The sequence below is a fragment of the Augochlora pura genome, chromosome 7, assembly GCF_028453695.1.
Source record: "Augochlora pura isolate Apur16 chromosome 7, APUR_v2.2.1, whole genome shotgun sequence".
NCBI lineage: Eukaryota > Metazoa > Arthropoda > Insecta > Hymenoptera > Halictidae > Augochlora > Augochlora pura.
Window position 1 is genome coordinate 26964902 of NC_135778.1, and position 19808 is coordinate 26984709.

At 42.2% G+C, this 19808-nt stretch overlaps 1 protein-coding gene across 2 annotated transcripts in view; it reads left to right on the top strand.

The window, feature by feature from the left end:
- The window catches only part of LOC144472392 (putative rRNA-processing protein EBP2 homolog), a 44684-nt gene extending 25498 nt beyond the window's left edge, over positions 1-19186 (top strand). The window contains exon 4 of one of the 2 annotated variants that reach the window (XM_078185439.1): positions 19160-19186. The gene's annotated coding sequence lies outside the window, so the exon portion shown is untranslated. Of the gene's footprint in view, positions 1-9314; positions 9469-19159 lie in introns of those variants that run through there. The other variant, XM_078185438.1, reaches the window with a different exon arrangement.
- The last annotated feature ends 622 nt before the right edge of the window (positions 19187-19808 follow it).

A 19808-nucleotide genomic window follows, 5' to 3' on the forward strand; every position in this document is an offset into this window, starting at 1 on the left:
CCTCCGGCTTGTCTCATTCCTGTTTGCCGTCCCGATATTAATCCTTTTCGCACCCAATTACTACTTCATCGATACGCTGATTTCGCGCGAACCGGCTGCGACTTTTTTTCCGCCAAGCACGAACCGGCCGTGTTAATTGCCGGATGATGTCGGAGCATTTAATTTGTTCGTTAACTCTTTGAATCATTTTCGTATTGGTAGCGTGATCTTAGTATATTATATTTGGTATTAGTATTCTTACTATTATTGTTACTATTATTATTATTAGCATTATTACTATTTGATTATTATTATTATTATTATTATTACTAGTGTATTATATGTAGTATATTACGAGTCCAGATTTAAAAAATTTGTTAAAAGTTGTACGAGTCGCGCGAGACTCAGTTTTATAAGCATAATATCCACTATAACATAATCGCGTTTGGTACTTTGTCAAACTGGAATGATCCGAACCGTGAAAAGTCGGCTAATTCTTCGGTTCGCCCGAGGAGGTATTAATAAAACGACGGGTGCCGCGGACAATCTGTTATCCGAACAGCAGGTTCCCGCGAGTGATTTAGGGCGCCGCAAATAATGAAAAACTGTGGCCGTTCGCGAAACGAAGGGCAGACCGTTGGAACCGGACAGATTTACTATTTTTGCGAGTGCGGCTGACAAAACGGGGTCAGCGTGTTTAGCGGCCGATTTGCCGCCGTGTTATCAACGGCACTCGGCGCATCCAGCGACGAGCTATTTTCTCGGGACGGCGGGCGGGCGTCAAGATTTCACGGGGCTGAGTTTTGGCCGGCCTGAAGGAGGATATATTCCTTGCATCGTTTATGACGGGTTTCTGATTCCGAGATGAGTGTACGTGGGTCGCATAAGATAGGGTCTCACCTCGGCAAATCTGCACGTGACCCTAATACGGGTTACCGCGTCCTCCGGATTCACACGTTCCCATGTGCATCCTAAAGTCTAAACACTTCTGTATGAGCCCCGGCTTTGGTTTGCCGCAGCCGCTCTCCTGCCTGTACACAGGCGAGCGAGGCGAGCAACTGCCTAGGCGGCCAAGAGAGAGGAAGAGAGACAGGGGGAGGAGCGAGAGAAACAGGCGCGCGTGTTTAGCCGTCCGCGTCATATGTGTAACTGGCGTTTACAGAAACAACTTGATCCACTTTTCTGAACAGAACGCGACCAGCTGCCGACCAATCTGGGATTTAGACCTCTCTTTCGAGCCCGACCTCTTGATTTCGCCGGTCACTTTTAACCCCCTTCACCGTGACACGCTGCCGCGCCCGCCGTGTCGCGCCGGTTGTCTCTCGAAACCGTGGCCCGCGCAGCCGACCGAAGCGGACTAGATTTATTGCGCTTTACCGATGCTCCGCGACCGTTTCATCCGCCGCTTAATCCGAACCAGCGCATCCTTCATCGCGGTAAAAGGTTCTTGATCGATGGCGCGCTGCTCTCTGCCCTTACTCAAAACGCTGTCTGAACTCTCTAGCTAGGATAGACCTGAACTGGAACGGGCAGAGACTTCGTTTCGAGGAACGACTTCGACTCTGGCTGCGGCTGATAGAACCAGATAGCTGCCAGATAGGTCGAACTTGGACCTTTCGTAGATCTCGTCTGGAACTGCTACCATCTTCCTTGGATTCTACTTGGACCTTATTGGGACCATGTCCAGGTACAACTTGGGCTTTATTCGGGTTAATTTGGATCTTGTTCGGATTTAAGTTTTGTTCTCGAGCTGGGGGACAATGTGAGAGAGATTCTTGTAATCTTTGGATTCTCCAGAATCTTGTCTGGACCATTTAGGTTTATTTTAGACTGTCGGATGTAGTTTGGTTCCATTTAGATTCAGCTTGTACTTCGTTAGGTTTATTCTTTGCTGTGTGAAGGTTTTAAGATTCTAAAGCACTTAGTACTGGGTTTATATTGGATCTAGGGAGGTATATTTGTTGCCTGTCATGTTCTTTTTAGACCAATGTGGGTCTAGTTTGATCCATGACAGGTCCATTATAGTTAGATTTAGTTTTCACCCTGTTAGATTAATTATAAACTTAACCAGGTCTGCCTTGAATTCGTTTAAATTAAACGAGGATCCAATCATCTAGTGTAGACTCAGTTAAGTCTAGTTCAGACACAATTAAATCTAATTTTATCCTAGATAAATATAGTTAGAGCCCTGTTAGGTTAGATTCATTTTAAATCTAATTAGATCTGTCTTGGACCCATCTAGATAAAATTTGGACCGAAGTATATCTAGTTCAGACTTAGTTAAGCATAGTACGGACTCAGTTGAGTCTAGTTTAAACACAATTAAATCTAATTTTATCGTAGTTAAATCTAGTAAAATCGAACAAAGTTAAATCGACCTCTATCAGGTTAGATTTATTTTAAATTTAATTAGCTTTGCCTTGGACTCATCTGATTAAATTTGGACTCGAGTACATCTAGTTCATACTCAATTAGTATAGACTCAGTTGAGTCTACTCCAAACCCAATTGGATCTAGTCGTGACCTAGTTAGATCTAATACAAAGCCTTCCAGGTCCATTTTGATCTCCGTTAGTTCTATCTTAGATGCAGCCAGATCTGTTTCGCACATCTTAGCACGGACCCCGCTCAGCTCCGTCTTGGTCCCTGCTCGAAGCTCGTTACAGACAGATACGCAACCCCGGCGGCATTTACATCGTATCCAATTCGAGCCTGGCTCGATTGATTCCGCTTACATTCCCGGTCCGACAGTCTGTTAACGGAAAGGTGCTCCACGGCCACTTGTCAACTGCAGTGGCGCACAGTATCTCAATAATTTAAAATGCTGAATAATTGAAGTGACTCGACGTTCCCATCATCGGCAGGGATTATCGTAAAGTTCGGACCGGTCGGGCGCCGTTAGGGCTTTGTCGAACTCTTCCCTAATAATCATCGAAACGAGAGACAGCAGTTATTGGGTCGATCGATAGACGACGGTGGTGGTCCGAGCCCGCATTAAACATTATCAAGACGGGACCGCCTACTTCGAACGACATTAATATCTCATCAAACAACATCTGCATGCCGTTGCCCACGGGTATATATCAGGTCGAGAATCAATATTGAAAGGAATTTCCAGGACGACAAACTAATGTGCCCGTTCGCGGAACGGTCGCCGGCTAACAAACATCCTCGGAACAAGCCGAGTGTTTCAGGCGCGTTCCACGGCGACGTAATTTCCAACGATAACGTCGCTCCGTCGGCCATTAGACGCCACCGGGAGTGACGCTTGCGTCGACGACGCCCGTGGTAGTCGCGAACGATAGACGCCCGATCAATTAGATAGCCGAGTAATTTGCCTCTCCCTCGGCTTGTTTGCCACGCGAAACGATCGACGACGGAACGAACCGTCAACGAAGAGGGGGCGCGCGCGCGGTGGTTAGAGAGGTACGTGGATGCGCCCATCCGTCCAGACGTTTCCCGGATATATTCTGCTTGTATTCATATAAGCAATGGGATATCGACGCATCCGTTCCACGCCTGAAAGCGGCCGACCGATATTGACTTTCGTTTCAATATTCAGTTTCTTGAATAAAACAACAGTCGCCGGCCAACAGACTCGGCCTGCTCTATATACGTCCGGCCGGCGCGCCGCGCCGCTCCTATATGCTCTAATCATCTTGTTATAACAGCTTTTGTGACGGATTTCACCGTGGCAAAGCTCCCCGAGCGTTGTCCCCGTCTTGATGAGGATAGACTGACGCCGCCGCCCGTCGACGCGACTGGTTATGAAAGTGGATTGAATTCGTTCCGTCGGACTCTCTTCGCTCTAGCCATCCCCTCTTCTCTTACCCCTTCCACCTTAGCTTACGAATCGAAAAAATTCATTCGCATCCAAGGCGATCGCGCCGATCGGCTTTCAGCCGATTCCCGCACCCCCGCGGGATCGAATTACCCGTTTTTCTACCATCGACGCGTGACTCCGACTAATTTTACCGCGGACTGCTCTCGCCCGGGCCCTGGTAACGCGGTTATCAATCTTTATTGTCTCCTAGCGCCGGCTGACACCTGCTCCAGTTTCATGGGGACATCGACGAGTTTGCGTTTCGCTGGATCGATGATCGACGGCTTTAATAATTTTGCCGGCGGTTTTAGGGGATTGCTGCTGAGTTATTAATAGACCGCGGATTTTATTCAGTTATTAGGAGAGCGGGCGGGACGGGCGAAACAGATTAAATGCGGGAGAAAATTTTAACGATGCCGACCGATTATTTCCAAACGATTAGAACCGGAAACGTGATTTATTTTTATTTAACTGCTGTTTGCCGCGGTCGAGGTGGCAAAGGCTATTATTCAAAGCGAGATAAAAAGGCAAGGGAAAATCGTGGATCAAGTTTCTTTAGTTTCTTCGAAAGCTGAGACTTTAATCTTGAAGCATGTTTTAAGTGGAATTGTGGAGAAAATTGTTTAAACTTTGCAGAAAAGCGTAAGTTTTGAATATTCAGAATAGTGGTTATTTTGGCTCTCCCACAGGATGTTTATTGTATTGACTTTGAAAATAATTGTCAGCTTAGAGATTCTGAAAATGTAGACTTTACGCTTTAAAGTGAGCCTAAATACATTGTTCTCCGATTTTTTGCCACAAAAGTTACGATTTATCAAATATGAATACTTTTTGTATCGAAAATTTAGCAACCCTTATTTTAATGCTGTCGACACACTTCTCGTTCAAAGTGCAACAAAACGCTAACCAAACATCATAAAGCAACTTTATTTAGTTTATTTGAAAGCTAAGATTCCAACTTTGAAGAAAATTATAAGTAGAATTGAGGGAAAAAATTTTCAAATTCTGTAGAGAAGCTTAAATCTGACAAATTTAGAATAGTGACTATTTTCGTTTTTCCAATAGATGACCAATGTATCGATCTTTAAATAAATTATTGGCTAACAGATTCTGAAAGTAGAGATTTTACACTTTAAAATGAGACTAAATATATCATTCTCCGATATTTTTCACAAGGTTATCAAGTATGGATACTTTTTGTATCGAAGATTTAGCAACTCTTACTTTAATGGTGCCGACACACTTCTCGTTCAAATAGAAATAAAATGGCAACAATAAATCGCAGACCAACTTTATTTAGCTTCGTCGAAAGCTGACACTTCAATTTTCAATAAAATTATAAGTAGAATTATGGATAAAATTTTTGAAACTTTACAGGGAAGCTTAAGTTTGAAAAAATTGGAACAATGGTTCTACTTACTTTCCTACTAGGTGCCTAATTCATCAATCTTTAAATAAATTATTACGTTATAGGCTATGAAAGTAGAGACTTTACGCTTTAAAACAAGACAAACTACACCATCCTCCAATTTTTTTTTCGCAAAATTACACTCTTACAAATATGACCACTCATTACCGAAGATTCAGCGACGTCTATTTTAACGGCGTCGTTATACTTTCCCCTTTAAAGAGCAACAAAACGTCAAGAAAAAATATCGTAGTCCAACTTCATTTAGCTTATTCGAAAGCTGAAACTTCACTCGCGAAGGACGTTGTGTCCAGAACTGCCAAAAAAATTGTCCAAGTTCGGCAGAGCGCTGAATATACCGAGTATGCAGATGGAGGGAGTTAAGGTTACAGAGACTCGACTTCCGGTTGCGCATTCAATGAAACCGGCGGTTATCTGGCGGAGGTAAAAATAACAGTTCCCGGAAGTTCTGGGGCCACTTTTTCCCGTATCGGCGAAACATCACAAAGCGCGGCAACTTCGGAAGTTGCCTGGTCGGTCTCGGGGCGTCGCGTCGTTATCGCGGCCGCTTTTTCCTCGCGCGGCCGATCAATGGGGATCGGGTAACGGCGGCTCGCTGCCTCATCGAATTAGGGAAACCGTGGGCGGGACCTCGTGAGTATTCCTCGCGAAACGAAGCAGGTGCGCGGGCCCGAGCACACCGGCACGGAACGCGCGCGCGACACTACGGTGGGAATCATCGGAACAGCGGCCAAGTTTTTCCGTATATTCGCTGAGGCTGGTGTTTCGAGCGCTTGTAACACTCGAACGCGACCCTCCTGGCCGGCATTATCTTTCTGCGTTTATTACCCGGCGTTCCCGGCCACCTGCACACCTGCGCATAGTTCATTCGTATGTAGAGGACGCCCCGTTGTCCTCCTCGCAGACTCTTAACGGCCGGGCTTTCAGTATCGCCGATAAAATTCTCACGTTATCCTCGCCCGGCCGGACCGGGCGTCGTCAAATTTCACGTAACCGGGGATCACGGTATAACACGAGCACACGTAGCCTCCGCATGGTCACTAACTCTGACCCAACACACATCCCCATTAGGATCTAGCTCAGATCTAGCCGGGCTTGGTTCATGCTCAATTAGAACATAGCTAGGATCTAGCCACTTTCAGCGCATTCCAATTAGGACTTAATTCCAATGGTTAGATCTACCATGCACTCCATTAGGGGATGACCTAGACCCAGATCTCGTATAACGCGCATTAGCGACCAGAAGTATTTCGACACCTGCCGGAACCTACCGATCTCTCGTGTCGCCCCCCATTGATTATAACAGCATTGTGAGAGAAATTATTTTGGACTGCGTTTTGAATTCTCATTTGTATTTAGGTTGGAGTCATGTCACCTGTGGTTAGGCTGGATCATCTTGGAGCTTTTGTCTAACTTGAATTCGAGGTAGGGTCCATTTAGACCCAAAGTTCAGGGTAATCTGGATCAAATGTTGGGACTAATTTGGACGTTTATGCAAGACCAATTTGGATATTAATCTATGTATTGTTTAGGAGGTACTTGGACCTTTATTTTCATCTAATAGTAGCAAAAATTTGTTTTATTGAGTACAATAAAAGCTAAAAAAATTTTGAAAAGTTGTATTAAAATACTGAAATATTTCTCGGTAAAAGTCGCGAGTAACTTGTCAATAAATAACCTGGACGTGTTAAAGATATCCAGTTTAGGTTTGTTTTAAGTTTGGACGTCTCACGCCCTGACATAGACGTCTTTAATGTGTCTTATTTCAGATGATAAAGTGATGTCTAGTTTGGGACATTGTTAAGACGTATTAAAGATGTCGTAAAGACGTCTAAAAGCAGATGTCCCATAACAGACGTCTTAAAGATGGCTTAAGGATGCCTTAAAGACGTCTCAAAAATGGTTCAAAGACGTCTCTAAGACACTTGAAATATGTCTTGAAGACGTTTCTTGTATTTTCAATGTTTTCTAAATTAAATCAGATGTTTTTCGTGTATTCGTAAACAAAAGTTTAATAAATATGTATGAAAAGATAAAAATGGAGATGTGAATTTTCTTTCTATTCCTTTTATAGAAATTTGTCGCTGAAACAATTAACAAGATCTAAAAAATGTCTTAGACATCCAAAAGACATCCATATGATTTCTACAAGGCGTCCTTTCGATGTCTAAAGGACGTCTTTTGCACGTCTAAAGAACGTATTTCAGACGTCTAAAGTTCGTCTTAAAGACGTGTAAAATACCTCATGTCATATAACACAGGACATTTCTAAAACTTTTCCAGGCCATTCATAAGACATCTTAAAGACACCCTTTTGTCGCCTAACTTCACAATACACGATTCACTTTATAAATTTATTTAAAACAAATTCCTGGTCTAATAAATTCAAAATTTCACGAAGATATTCATCAATGTATGCAGAGTGCCAAAAAATAACAATCACGCAACAATGTTAACCAAAATTGTCATCAAATTTCGATCAAGTTTAGCAGAACAATTTCTAAGATTCTATTTAAAAAAAGAAATTTTAACTCGTTGCCCTAATTCGAGGACACGTGACAGCGAATGTTCTGCGAGTGAAATGAAATGAAAAATTGCGAGCATAACGCGGAGGAAGTAGCGTCGGCTCGAATAACCCGTTATCCCTCGCAATGAAAAAAAAAAGAAGTACCATTCGGCGAAGTTATCCGGCAGAACGGGCAACGACTCGGTGTTTCGGGACGGGAGCTCGTGTTAAGAGATTGGCCCGGGTCTTTTGCACGGTACTGTATATTCTTCCGCGCGTACGGCGACGTCGCCTTGTATCTCTCCGGCTTCGTGTGCAGGAACTGTTGCGAAACGTTCCGCGTCTGAGCACGGTAATGTAAGTTTGAGCGCGGGACTGTGTGTGCAGAGCGTCCCCGGGCCGCCCCCCGTTTTCACAGGGCGTCGCGACGCCCCGGAATACACGCCCGTGGAACCGTAGTTCGCGAAAGGATCTGTTTTGCCCGCGCGACGCCGGCGCAATAAGAACAATTATGATAATAATTGAATGGTTAACGGTGGCGCGTAGCAAGAAATTCCGGCGAACTTCGCCGACTGTCGCTAATACTTTGGTTATTAGATTGTAGTCAGCGCCGAACACGGCAATGATGTAACTTGTCGCGAACGTGACGGGGCTTCCGGCTAATGGAAAACATCGGATCGGGTTCTGCCGACTTTATTCCAGCTCCTAACACCGGTTTTATTAAAGCGACGGTGCTTGAAAAATTAATAGAAATTCGGGGGTGTTATTTTTAGGTTGTTTCGAACGTTATCTTTACCGTTTAAATTTTTATGCTGCAAGTAGTCGATTGTTTCGGATCGGGTTAAAACGTTTACGTTAAAGTGGAAACTTTGCACTTTAAAATGAGCCTAAATACATCGATGTACGATCTTTTTATTACTGTTATAGTAATTCTAACACGAATACCTTTTTAATGAATATTTAGTGACTTTTGTTTTAATGCCGTTTAGACAGTTCATATTGAAAATGCGACGAAACAGTAAGAAAAAATCGTAGATCAACTTGATTTAGCTCACTAGAAAGCTGAGACTTCAATTTTGAAGAAAATTATCAGTAGAATTGCGGAAAGAAAATTTGAAACTTTGTAGAGAAGTTTAAATTTGACAAAGTGGCCATTTTTGTATTTTCCACTAGATGACCAATGCATCAATCTTTAAATAAATTATTGACTAACAAATTCTGAAAATAGAGATTTTACACTTTAAAATGAGACTAAGTACATACTTCTCCGATATTTTTTCACAAAGTTACGGTTTTTCAGATATGAACACTTTTTGTATCGAAGATTTAGCAACCCTTATTTTAATGCTGCCGATACACTTAACGTTCAAAGTACGATAAAACGGTAACAAGACATCGTAGACCATCCTTATTGAGCTATTTTTATTGCTTTATTGAGCTTTATTGAGCTATTTGCAAGCTGAGACTTCATTTTTGAAGAAAAATATAAATGGAAATGTTAAAAAAAAATTTCAAATTTTACAGAGAAGCTTAAGTTTGACAAATGTGGAACAGTTGCCATTTTCATTTCTGTTATAGGTATGTGGGGATCTAAACCGTCCTTGGAAGTTCTAGAAAAAAAGCAACGGCCGCGACCGTTGCATCGACCTGCGGCTGTTGGATCGACCCGTGTCCGTTAGGTCGATACGCGTTTGTCCTCTGATCGAAATTTCAACGGCGAAATGCCTGTACATATATAAAGCGTACGATACGGCGGTGCAGGCAGTGTAAAAACAGCGAGTGAAGAAGGACATCGAAACGGCGAAACAGCGAGACAGCGTAGAGCGAGAAGGACGGCGAAACGAATACAAACCAGAATATTTTCTTTGTATTTGGGCGGCCGAGTAAGCGACTTGTAATTCATACATCTTCTGCTCAATAAACGGACATTCTATATTCTAAATCTAATTGCACCTAGCAACCATAAAGGTTAAATTCAATATATTCCCACAGGTATTAAATGCATTGACGTTTAAATAAATTATGAGCTTAGAGATTCTGAAAATATGAACTTTACGCTTTACAATGAGCCTAAGTACGTCGTTTTTCGATAATTTTTTACAAAGTTACGATGTATCAAATGTGAACATTTTTTATATCGAAGATTTAGCAATACTTATTTTAATGCTGTCAACACACTTATCATTCAAAGTGCGACGAAACGGTGAGAAAAAATCGTAGACCAACTTTATTTAGCTTATTAGAAAGCCATGGCTTCAATTTTCAATAAAATTATAAGTACATTTGTGGAAAAAATTGTTTAAACTCTACACGGAAGCTTAAGTTTAACAAACTCGGAAGAGTGGTTATTTTGACTTCCGCTGTCGGTGTACAATGCAGAGATCTTTAAAAAAATTATGAGCCTAGAGATTCTGTAAATATAGACTCTACACTTTAAAACGAGACTGAGCACATTATTCTTCTATTGATTTTTACGAAATTGCAGTCGCTTCTGTACCGCGGATCTATCACGACGTCGGAGGGTTGAAATAAATGTGACATTTTGTGTCGACGAATCGAGCGAATGTTCGCAAAATGATTGGTGATGTGTAATCGTCGCCCGAGCCGGGAGATTTGCCACAGTTCCTGTGACGGAATACCTCGGACGCGATAAAGGGACCCGCGATTAGCGACGGAAAGTCAAACGGTGAAAAGAGACGCGGCCGCCTCTTGTGTTCGAGCCCCGAATCCGTGGATTACACAAGCGTATTGGTGCGAGCGTGGCATGCGATTGAATGCTGCGCACAATTCGATATGTGATCCGCTACCTATCGCTCCGGATAATCACAGGAGCATCGTGTAATTGATGGACGCGCTTACCATTGGCATACACGTGATCCTTGTCCATGATCTCCAAGGATCTCAACTTTCAATAGAAACACGAAACCTGATTTCATACTGACCACTCCGACGGACATCCATATTTAAAGATTCGAAACCTGACGAGGGTACCAATTACGTCAGCAACATTATGTTTCATTGTCGAACGTACACGCGATTCGAACGTGATAATTAATTGCTCGGCTGTTTGACAACTAATCTCGTTTCTTTATCAAATAGATTTAGTGCTTCATCAGACGGCGGAGTTCGACGCAAATAAAATCGTTCCGCGTCGGTTGCAAAAAGTAGGAGATAAATAGCAGATTCGTTCGACCTTTAATTGTTTTAATGAACTGAAGATAATAGATTGACATTTCCAAATTCTTTTAAATTTTCTAATGTGCTAAATTGCCAGTCGATTTTGTTATAAATGTATGAAACCCGCAGACTGGTGATTATATATTTAAACAGCTGACATTTCGCGACTGGATTCTGATTTATATATCTCGATTTTGGGCAATTGTTCTTTTTATCTTGCTTCGTTATTAATAATCTAATATTTATTTATTATTAATACATTTATATATGTATTTATTCACTAATGTGTTAAATCATATGGCTCACCAAGCAAGCACAGGTTATTATGCATATTAAGTATCCGTTATGCACAGTATACATGTTCGATATTACTTAGTATAGTTTCTAAATTCTTACCGGATATTGTTGCTTAAGGAAATCGTAAATTATTCCAAGTCTTCTGCAATAATCGACTGCCTAAATGGCACGTTTTGATCCGAATACGTCGAAAAGTTTCACGTTAGAGATTCCGGACGAACGATTGAAAATGCCACTTAATTAAAGTAATCAGGTTAAAGCACATTGCAGCCACGTTACCCTCGATTATGCCTGACCCAGAAATCCTATTGGGACTCTTCTATGATTTCTGGAGAGAAAGATTAGAACCCTAACACAGACGCGCAGCAAATAATATCGCCTTACTCGAGACTCCCACCTACAATTTTACGCATATACCTCGGACGAGAATACGACGAGCAGTTGTCTAGAGTAGAAATGTAATCGGATTATTAAAAAGTTCACTAACAAATTGTCGGCAGAAGTTCCATTGATCCGGACAGTCCTTCCATCAGGCTAGACGGTCTAATGAAATTACATACATCGTTATCGATGATTAAAATGCTCTTCCAGATCTTCTTTGAGAACTTTTTCAAAGATGACTACTGAATATTATTTATCCGCACTTTGTTCATTTGTTAACTAACATTTGACGAGTGCACATGAATTTTATTAACAGGATATCTCTGAAAAATTCAATTAAACCATGGGCAAGAAGGTTTTAATGTTAATATTCTCCATTTTGATGTCACCAGCATGTGTCTTCTTTGAAAATTTTTTCAGGGATGACTACTGAATATTATTTTTCCGCACTTTGCACACCAATTAACTAACATTTGAAGAATACCCACAAATTTTCTCGAACAGGATATCGACGAAACAATTGGAAGTAATAGCCTGTATATCGAGTTTCCGAGTCGTGGAATAATTTCAGAACATTTGCGAAGCCGAACGCGGGAGTGGAAAAAATCGGCATTTCGAGGCCATAAGTGGATAATAGGTTAAGTAGAAGTGGCATGGAAGAGGGTACGGAAAAGTCGACGGTGTCGCTGCGTCGCGGTGGCGGCCGTTCGCCTAACCGAAACGAGGCGATCCGTCGGTTTGTCTTTGTTTAGCATAGCCGACCGGCGGCCGGGCGTCGGGCGCCGCGCGCCGCAACAACGAGAAAGTAATAACCGCGCGGCGAAATGACAAATTCGCTGCAAATATTGCCGTGGACGTCCCGCGCGCCGTAAATCTTCGTTATGGTTATAATGCGGCCCCGTATAACGATTTCCGGCGCGGCTCGTAAGACGCGAAAGAGTTTCGCAGTTTCGCGGCCGCGGAAATGCGAGAAATCCCTTACCGCGCCCGGGATTCGAAGCATTAACGATCCTATAAGCCGTTATTTTAACCGGCCCGCGCAATTCTACACGATGAGAACAAAAGGGACAGCCCCGTGAGCCGCCTCCGCCCCGCTTTTAATAATCGCGTGCCTGTACCTGCCGTATTCTACCTTTCTTTACTTCCGGTTATCTCACCGGCGATGAGCTCGTCGCTAGTTTTATGAAACCGCCGCTGCTTAGCGGAACAGGTCTAATGCGCTGGACATGGTGCTGCCTTTACGACTTACGGGGCGAACCACTCTTCGAACACGCCCATAGTAAATTTCTTAATTGAACTTTGATTAGCCATAAGCTGCCGGAAAGTTGATACGTTCGCATGAAAATTTTTCGAGAACGCCCCCGCTGCAGATCGATCACTACTCCGGCTGCGAAGTTTCAGATTTATACGTTCGGCAACTTTAAGAGGCCAGACTTTTTGTTTCATACCAGATTCAATATATTAGAATGAAAATAATTGAATTATCAACAATTTAATTACCGAGGGTTAATTGGAAGCTATATTAAATTTTAAGATAAAGTACTGCTCAATTTTTGTACTTTGAGAGTTGTTTTTGCAGAAAATCAAGAAGCACTGGACGTCTTAATGATGTCCTTTATATGTATATTCTACGTCTGGACATCTTAGAATTAAAATGGATGTCTATAAGACGTCTTATGTTAGACGATAAAAGAACGATCAATTTGGGACGTTGATAAGATGTGTGGAGAACCTCTTGATTTATGACAAGACGTTTCTAGGATGTTTTTAGGACGTTTTTAAGAAGTTCGGAACGTCTTAAAAATGTCTGAAATGTATACCAGCTGTCTTAAAGACATCTTTGTGCTATTTAGAAACTAGTAGTGCTATAGGTTTAAAATTTTATGGAGGTATTCGTCAATGTTTATAGAATGTCTAAAAGATGCCTTGATTATAACAAGACGTTTCTAGGACGTTTCTGGGACGTTTCTAGACATTCGAAACGTCTTAAAAACGTCCAAATGTCACACACCAGCGGTCTTCAAGACGTCGCAAAGACATCCTTCTACTATCTAGAAACCACTGCCGATAACGATTCAAAATTTTATAGAGAAATTCGTCAATCTTTATAAAATCTCAAAAATAATTTTACATACAAAAGTAATAACTTTCTCTAATATTATAATTAAACAGCATTCGATTACATTTCCCTAACCGTGATCAAACGATGATCACACCAAGTTTTCCTTTAAGAAAATCTTCCTTTTTTAAAGAAAATAATTTACCATAAAAAGAATCTTAAACACTGCATAAACATTGCTAAATATCTTCATAAAAATTGCGATTATTCAGCAGTCTTCCCTAAGAGACAGTGAACGCTGCGAAGCTATTTGCTTCCCCGAATGCGGACAGAAATGCGCATTTCAACTTGACATCGCGCAAATTATTTAGCTTTTAATTCACGCAATTTTCGGTAATATTAGCAGCTTAAAACACATTGGGCGGAGTGGGGGGGGGGGGGGGGGGGGCGGTGGTGGGACCGGCCTCGAATGATTCGGCCCGTGTAACGAGCTCCGGCGAATTTAAATTTACGCCGATCTAAAATTACATCGAGCCCGATGTCCTGCATAAATCATTTCGGTAAATTACAAATAAAATTGATGCACATTAAATGACGGAGACCTCCGAGCGTCGCGCGGCCGTCAAGGAAAAAAAGACAGTGAATTATGTATCGACGCACTTAGCAGAATTATTAATTACATCGGTGACCCAGGGCAAGAGGGAGGGGCGGAGAAGAATTTTCTGGGAGCCAGCGACGGGAAAACGGCGGAGTATTTAAACGATATTGCCGTCTCATTAAGGATACGATGGATTACTAATTCCTGCTGCTATTAATATCACCGTTACGTCTTCCACGTTTTCGCGTGGAAGTTTATGTCTGTGCCTTCCGAATAATTGTTAATTGTCTCCGTACTCGTCGGGCGCGGGTGCTTAGGTCCGAAACGAGGGGGGAGGGGGGAGGGGGTGGACGCGTGCAGATGCAGCTTTGGCTTCGTTCAGGATCAAGGATACAAGGATTCGTCGTTCCTGCCCGTCGTCCATTATACACGTTACACTGACAGTCTAATATCGTCCCGGGAGACTGCGGGATTAACTTGAAATTTAATGGGTTTTCGAATTGCCATGGGAAGAGAGTCATTTGCGAGGGAGCGCTCGGGGGTGCTGGGATTTATGGAACGTGGCACCCTCTGACAAAAAGAAACCCGAGCAAAAAGACTATAAGAATAAATAAATTGGCACGCCGGACTTAATAGGTTATTAATGAAGGGTCCAATTAAACCATCGACATTGTTCGACGGGCGGTGCCTCATCGCGCTGCTCCAAGGAAATTCTCGCGCTAAAGTTGCGCATCGCAGCAACGTCTTCGCGGATATTTTTCAGGGGGAAGTATTGGATATTATTACACGGTACTTTGCAGGCTTATTAACTAACGTTTGAAGAGTGTATTCGAATTTTTGTAATAGGATATTAATAAAAAAATTCCAATAAACCATAGGCGCGAAATTTTTAATGTTACCATTCTCCATCTTGACGTCTCATATCTTTTTTAGAATTCTTTTCAAAAAGAAGTACTGGATATTATTGATCCACACTTTGCATATTTATTAACCAACATTCGAAGAGTGTGTACAAATTCTCTTGCTAGGATATAAACGAAAAGTTCCATTAAAACCGCGAACGCGAATATTCTAATGTCAACATTCCCTATTTCAATGCCACGACCACGTGCCATTTTTGGGAATTTTTTCAAAGAGAAGTACTGGATATTATTATCCCACACATTGCACGTTTATTAACCAACATCCGTACAGTGGCCACCAATTTTCCCACGTAAAAATAACAACCCTGGTCGAAGTTACAGCGGGGGCGCGTAGGAGTACGAAAGCAATCGAACTGGAAAGAAACCATTGATTTTAGCCGGCCGGTAGAACGGAACTTCGAAATTCGAAAATTTCGCGCTCTCCCTCGGCCATTACAGGCCGCGTTCAGGAAGGGGCGTGGGGACGGGGTAGGGGTCGGCGGTTTGCTTTCGAAATTTTCAACTTTACTTTCGAATTTGCCCGGACGTTTATCTTACCGTAATTTAAATATCCGGCACTGTTAGATCGGGATACACGAAACCGGGAAGTTTTGCAGAATTTTGCAAGTTTACCCCGTGGAAGTACATTTTTCATTACCGGTGGGCACGAAATTTTTCCCCCGGCACGGATAATATATTTACATTTCGAGGAGCCTGCATCGCGAACGAAATTGAATAACATTCATTAACCCCTGCCGCTGGTTGTTCAGCTTCATTATGAATTACAGTCCGACAGCAGGAAATGTTATTGTCGCGAATATGTGGCCGGGATTTTTTCCTTCGATCCCGCTGCATTTTTGCTGACGTTGCACGCGACGCCTCCGGGGCACCGTGTTCATTTTTTTTCTTTTTTTAGATTTTCCTCTAGTTTATTTACACGCGTGCAGCCCATTAGCACATAAAAATGCGCAGAGAGGAAGCCAGGGGAGATTAACAAATTACGGAAACGCTACGAAAATGTTAAGCGATTCGTACGAAAATATAAAATTCACAAGTAAACTCGCGCAGGAATTAAACTCGTTTGTTAATTATAATACGTTGCACAGAATAACCGGAGCTTATTTTCTTTAGGCATAAATTTATTCTGCGCATCCGGTAGATAATTATAATCGCTACAAAATATAATATATATACGTAATATAACATATTTATATGTATACAATTTATAAGTATACAATCTATATGTAACAGAATATGAAATTTTGAACTGCGATAGATATAATAGACTTGTACAAGATTATGTAAAATAGAATTTGTAAAGTGAAACGGTAGCTAATATTCAGTTCTATGCGTTCGAGAATTGTAGAAACTCGGTGCGCGATGCATTTAGCTGCGCCGGTCGATGTGGCGCAGTAATATTCTTTCGGCTGGTAGGTTTTGCAAATGCGCGGAAACAAGAAATCAGGAAACACTAGGCGAGCTTGTTAAGGGAAAGTTCTTTGGAAGTTCCGCTTCCGTTGAACGTCTCTGTAAATTAGCGGGCCCGGACTTCGAGACGTGACTAATAAAAACCGTAATAATAGCTGCGCTCCCCTCTCGTTCCCATAACTGGCCGTCAGCGCTTTCCACGAACACCGTTTCCATGATTCGTTATGTTCGCTTCACCCGATGGCTTCTCTGAAAGCGAGTTCACTGGGTCGAAGATAAATTTATTCCCCGTTGTTAATCACCTTTTAACGCGCCGTCTAAATCGACAGCGCCGTTCCGTCGTTCTTGCGTCCAGGTATCCGATTCCAAACAATAGAATAGAATTTTTCTCCCGGCGGCGTCTACCGCTGGAAATATTCCAAAAAAAAATGTATTTCCTAGCCCCGCGATTTTGAGGGCTGTTTTCACCCCTTCAACGCGGACGATTGTCGATGAAAAAAAAAATACGTGTCAAACATTTTCCCGGGAGCTATCTTCCATGTAAATTTCATCAAAATCGGCGCGTCCGCCCGGCTCTGTCCACTTCCCTGCAAATTTCGTATTTTCACTCCGGAGTGCCGCACTGGAAACTGTCAAATGGTAATTTGTTTATCAATCCGTCGATTTTTCGTTAGCGGTCGTGGCAGATTACGATCGGGCTTCCTCGGATTGCTTTACATCGCGCAACAAGTCCGAACTTAATGTTTTCAGCCGAGTAACAGACCCGCGTATGTTGAACGGTTCGAGTATCGCGACGGGTTATTATTTAAATAGTTAAATAACTCTTTCGTGTACACCGTGAAATGGTATTCGAGTCGGATAGTAGTTTATAAAATTGATACTCTGTCGTTTGGTTGTTCAAAATTTCGATTTTCGTTCCCATCAAGAGAATTAGCTTCAAGAATAATATTTCGCTGAAAAATTAATATTTTAGGCTGAAATTATGTTTATACGTTCTTTAAAGCATCGTTCAAGTCTGCTAGAATTCTTATAAATTTACAATCAATCGTTTATTAAAAATTCCAACCAGAGTAGCTCTCCGTCAGAAGTACAAACTTCAAATTATAATTTCTCCAAAAATTAATATTTCCACTTCGCTAAAATAGTTAGAAATCTACAATCATTCGTTTATTTACTAAAAATTCCAATCAGACTGTGTCCTGATCAGTAATACGACTTTTTCATAAAAACTAACAATTCCTAAAGAAATGAACATGCTGCGCCGAAAATTTGTTCAAAGCTTTTCCAAAGCACCCTTAACCCTTTGCACTCCTATGTCGAGTGTGACTCGACATTAGTTTTTATCTCAGGAGCTTCATTGTCGAGCCCTACTCGACATTATTTCATGTCCAAATAAATATATTTTTGTGAAACTTTCGAAAAAAACCATATTTGCATCCTGGAAATTGTTTCAAAAGATATCATACTCTTGAAAATTTCAGCATATGACATTAATGTAAATAAAACCGGTGTTTAAGTGAATTTGTTTCATCCTTTATTTATTTAAATTGCCTTATCTTTTAGTTAAAATAAATATCAAATAAAATACTTAAAAGCGTTGCGAGCTGCTGGTAACGAAATTGAAATCAAATTCGGAGTGCAAAGGGTTGAAAATCGGTAAAATTTTCGCGGTTCGTTCAGCCTCCGCTTCAAGAAAAATATCGAATCGGTGTTTCCCCAGTGAACGACACGTGTCGATAGATCGGATTTGCCGCATTAAATCCTAGAAACAAATTTTCTAAGTAGCTCGCGTCGCGGTGTCGGTCTCGGTAGGAAGACGAGCGCGCGCACAGCGGCGGAGCCGTCGAAGAGTTGCAGATTCGTATCAGGCTTCCGCAAGCTTTGGATATCGGTAACAAAGCTGGCCGAAGTAAGAAAAGCCATCCGTCTGTGGATGCCCTGGCATTCATTTACAAAGGATGACCGGCCTGTACAAATGAAGGACCCTCCGGTCTCGGGCCGGCAGCAGTAGCAGCAGCAGCAGCAGCAGCGGCGGCGGAGCACAGATAAAGCTGAAGGGATCGATCCAAAAGCTCCCACCGACGCCGGCGACGCCGCCGCCGCCGCCGCGGTGCCCTGAACACACGCAAGCGCAGCGACGCGGGAACCGTATTTATTATACATGTTTTATGAACGAGCACACGCAAAGTGTGCGCCGCCGCCGTCGTCGACGACGACGTCGCCTTCGCAAAAAGCAATTTGTTCCCGCGTGCGTACAGTTTTCTTTGAACGTATGCAGGCCGCTGCGCCGCTGCGCCGCGCCGCGGCTCCGCTCGGCTCGGCTCCGCAAGCGGCCGCTCCTAAGGGGCTCCGCAACGAGATCTTCCGGACCGTTTACGGGCTTTTTAATTGAATTCCCCACATTTTGTCGTTCAACGTTCACTCCCCCGCCTCGCTATTCAATCCCCTTTCTTATTTCGCCGCGGGATTACGCTCCTTCCGACGCACCTTATCTCCGCGTTCGACGCGATGCCCGCCGCGATCCACAGCGATCTAGGCACTGCGGATTTTTTCACATGCTGTATGAATCGTTCTCTTTCAGATTGGTGAATTGCAGAAAGCAGCTTCGAGCATCGTGGAAGTTATGGTAATTATGGAAAAAACAAAAAAAAATGGAAAAAACATTGTTTTTTTGTTTCGTAAGTTATAAAGAGGTTTCTCGAAAATTATTAAAGTTATAATAATTGATTGACGATCATTGACATTAGTCGAGCGTCGTGGAAGATGTAGCATCGCGATGCAAGTTGCATCGACGATCCACGGCGATCTAGAGATCACAAAATATTTTTCATATAGTTAAAACCATCTTTTTACAGTATATAAAGTTTCAAAGCCGTTTCTTAAACATTATAATAGTTATAATAATTAATAGACGACCATAAGCATCAGTCGAGGATCGCAAAACATGTAGCATTCCAATACAAATTGTTAGCACTGACGATCCACAGCGAACCAGAGATCGCAGAATATTTTTCATATACTAAAAACCATGTTTTTTTAAAATATAAAAATTCAAAACCATTTCTCAAACGTTACGAAAGTTACGCAAATTGTAAGAAGACAATTTAACGCGATCTGCAGAATCTTTTAAAACAACAAGAGTTTTACTGAAGCGATTGAATCGAATATTGTTTAGTTTCATAGTACTAAAGTTAAAATTTCTGTCGTTCTAAAAGATTCGGCAGATCATT